This window comes from Chrysochloris asiatica, unplaced genomic scaffold (genome assembly GCF_000296735.1).
Source record: "Chrysochloris asiatica unplaced genomic scaffold, ChrAsi1.0 scaffold00075, whole genome shotgun sequence".
NCBI classification, from domain to species: domain Eukaryota; kingdom Metazoa; phylum Chordata; class Mammalia; order Afrosoricida; family Chrysochloridae; genus Chrysochloris; species Chrysochloris asiatica.
The window spans coordinates 3,615,126-3,619,057 of NW_006408593.1; the positions used below are offsets into that span (position 1 = coordinate 3,615,126).

The 3,932-nt window shown below is 37.7% G+C and overlaps 1 protein-coding gene across 1 annotated transcript in view; it reads right to left on the reverse strand.

Moving 5' to 3' along the window:
- The window catches only part of LRRC4C (leucine rich repeat containing 4C), a 269,415-nt gene extending 266,157 nt beyond the window's left edge, over positions 1-3,258 (reverse strand). Inside the window, exon 1 of the mRNA XM_006865020.1 lies at positions 3,186-3,258. The gene's annotated coding sequence lies outside the window, so the exon portion shown is untranslated. The remainder of the gene's footprint in view (positions 1-3,185) is intronic.
- Between the last annotated feature and the right edge of the window lie 674 nt (positions 3,259-3,932).

The window sequence follows — 3,932 nt, forward strand, 5'->3', positions numbered from 1 at the left end:
AGAAGAATTGATGCATTTGAATTATGGTGTTGTAGGAGAATATTGAAAGTCCATGGGCTGCCAATAGATCCATTTTGGAAGAAGTGCAGCCAGAGTGTTCCTTGGAGGCCAAGATGGGCAAACTTCATCTCTCATACTTTGGACATAACGTCAGGAGGGACCAGTCGCTGGAGAAGGATCTCATGTTTGGTAAGGTGGAGGGTCAGAGAAAAAGAGGAAGAACCCGAATGAGATGGATTGGCCAAGTGGCGGCATCATGGACTCAAGGGTGTCAACAGTAGTGAGGTTGGCCCAGGATCGGGCAGTTTTCATTCTGCTGTGCATAGGGTCACTATGCATCGGTACCGACTCCATGGCACCTAACAACAACATTCTCAATAGCAGTTTATGAAAGTAGGCTTTCTCTACATTTGCCACCACTGAGTGTTTTAATTCGCTTTTTAATTGAAAGAGCAAGGAGGAGGCATTCCATAGGATCTAATGTCTCCTTAATTAGGATTACATAAGATTTATGGTATGTAGATTTGTTAACCAGGGTCTAAGTCATGGGAATGTGGACATGTTTGTTCTATTAACAAGAACTCTATGGATCAGATCTAACAACTATTTCAGTCACTACCAAAACAACCACATTTCAGAGACAACCCAAGCTGGAAAAAGTCATGTATTTTTTTTTATCAAAGAATTTCCCAGGGATGTGATAATAGCAAATATCCATTAAGTTCTCTTTAGATTGGAGCAATAATATTGTTTCACTTGAAATTACATATCTCATTTTAGACATTGGGAGATCTAATTTATAGATATGTTCCCAGGAATAGGTGGAACTCTATTTGTTCTTAAATAAAAATGTCAATCATAAAGGAACAGCCACTGCAACTTAACTGTGTAGATGTCTTCTTACTGTGTCTGAATCAGAAGCCTGACAAGGCTATTCAGTTTACTTGTTCCAATCTGCTGCTCAGGCCATTTAACTATCTTTCAAAAAACGGTACTTCGTTTAGAAACAGGAGGTGAGAAATAAACCTAAGTACTAATAGGGACAAGGAGCTCTCGTAGCGTAGTGGTTACAAATCGGGCTGCTAATATCACAGTCAACAGTTCGAAACTACCAGCGGTTCCGTGGGAGAAAGATGAGGCTTTCAGCTCCCATCAAGATTTACAGCCTCGGAAACCCTGTACAGGGTCGCTATGCATCGGAACCGATTCCACGGCACATAACACCAACACCAACAACTAATAGGGACAATTTCTAAGAGTATTACAATTCTAAATGGGACACAATTTGCATGAAACTCTTTATTCCTAACAGAATTGGAATAGCTGTTAGCCTGCTACAAACAATCAAATGAGAGGATGTATTTTCTGTTTACCCTAAGATTAAACATAATTTACAAAAGGTTCTTGGACTGAAAGTCCAAACATTCCTATAGGACCTGTTAAGCTTTCATTTCACTAACTGATTCTAAACATGATTAGGAACTTCATAAATCTCAAGTCCAAATTAAAGTTGCAATGTTTCTGGTACGATCTGATTTCATTATGCTGTGATTTATTGGTGCTCAGAAATCAGATAGCCTTAAACTTCTGAGATAAATTCTTTAGGATAGATCTACTGGGGATGGGCATAGCTTTTCCTTAATTTATCAGGGTTTTCTTGGTTCACTTTGACTTCCTTATATGCTAAAAGGATGAGGGTTTTCAGACTTTGAGGAAATGGGAAGAAGGTGAAAACTGGCGTTGACTTATTTCAAAATACATGGGCAAACATGTACAATTGGAGCAGAGTCTCATATGGTGGTGGTGGTTGGTGGCTGTGTGTCATTGAGAAGGTTCTGGCCCCAAGTGACCCGGTATAGAGTTCCAGAGGCTATATATTTTTACAGGAGGTACGATCGAATGTAACTATTCATTCAACCATTGATTCAATGGTTATTTTTACTGATGTTGCTGTTGAGTTGGCCCTGACTCACAATAACCTCATGCATGTCTGAGCAGATCTGTGCTCCATAGAGTTTTCAAGGGTGTGGGCTTTAAGAAGCAGATCATCAGGTTGTTCTTCCAAAGTAGCTCTGGATGTGTTTGAACCTTTCAGCTAGTAGTCAAGCACTTAACCACTACCATCCAGGGACTTAACCTTTACTAAATATCAACAATGAACATATGATCTCAATAGAACTATATCAAAAAGAATCCTGAGGTCTTAAATTAGGGCCCTGTGAAGGTTATATGTCAACTTTGTATAATTATGACTCCCAATAGTTTAGTAGACACTGGACTGGATGGTCTTCCATAATGTAATAATCCCAGATGAAGAAACACAAAAATAGAAGAAACAAATACTAAACATGTTCTGCTATTAACCCCACCATTTTTTACATGCAATGGGTTTTTGGAGTATTTTTTTAATAGTTAAAACTACAAGTGCCAAAAAACTATACATAACCATTTATGACCTCTTTGTGAATCTGAAAACACACAACTTCTAACAACAGCTGATAAAATTTCAACCTAGAATCTGGCTTGTTTCGTAAAGTAGATGAAATCTTTGTGCTTGAATTGCCCGCATCACCCACAAGGAATTTCTTTTGCACTACTAGGTTAAGAAAATTCTAATACAGCCCCAAAGAGTTCTCTTTCTTGTTGTAAGGGCTTTCTTTTACGTTAATGTATTAGAGAACAATATTTATTCTTCATTTCTGATTCCCCCTCTCCCCATGTGATGGAACCTTCATTATAACAACCCTTTTGACCTCCCCCCACCCCTTCATTCTTTTCTCTTGTCAGACAAAAGATAAACTTGACTGGTGAATTTGGAAGCAGTAATTTGGCATTTATAATTTTAAGTCATCTTCTCTTATAGAATGAAACAGTATGTCTGCTATTCTACACAAGATACTTTATTGAGTAAGTATGTTGGAGGAACCTGCAGTTGTCCAGCACTTCCTAGGGCTATATGTCCAGGTACTAGAAGTTCTGCTTCAATCATATGGTAAGAAGCTCCGCCCACCAAACATTTTTTTATGGTCATGCAATTTCCTCAAATATTAACTGCATCATTCATAAACTAATGCTTGGTTTTTCATTCATGTACTTTTTACTCTTATTGAAACGTACTTTATTGCAAACTGGGGGAGCAAAAAGGGAAACCCCAGGAGAAGAGATTGGTGGTACTTGGGACTTACCAAAATCTTCCCAAAAGGTCCTGATCTTCCTGAGTAAGCCAAAAGAAGTTGAAGAAGTGCTCTAGATATCTACGTTGCTTCACACCTGGTAGAAGACAAAATAAATACAGTGATTTGAAATCATACTAAACAAATTAGAAGAATTTTGGAATTAGACATTTTTTCCATGCAATACCCCCCAATAAAACTTACCAATTTTAGATAATCCTATACCTGCTATACACATACACAAAAATATATGTATATACTTGTGTATATATTGATATTTGTTTTTGTTCGCTGATTTATTAATATTTGTTTTAATTTTTACTGAACTATACATTTGCCAGACTTTTATTTCTTTGCTCATTTTCTTGTGCTAGTGAAACCTGTCTTCTGAATTTCATTGTGGTAGTTTTTACCTATAAATACCTTTGTGCATATATTTGATTGGAGTCCTGGTGGCAGAATGGGAAAAGCATCAGGCTGCTAACCACTAAGTTAGTTGTTCAAATCCACCGACTGCTTCCAAAGACAAATATTAGGCTTTCTGCTCCCATAAAGATTTATAACCTAGGAAACCCTAGAGGGCAGTTCTATTCTGTCTTCTAAGGTCACTAGGAGTTGGACTTGGCTTGATGGCAGTGTTTGGCTTTTGATTTTGTACATATTTGAGTCGTTCTTGCTCTTGGCTTATTCCCCTGGGCTGTAGTTCAAAACAATACAGTTTACCTAAACCCTATTAGAAAAACAGACATGGTAACTATA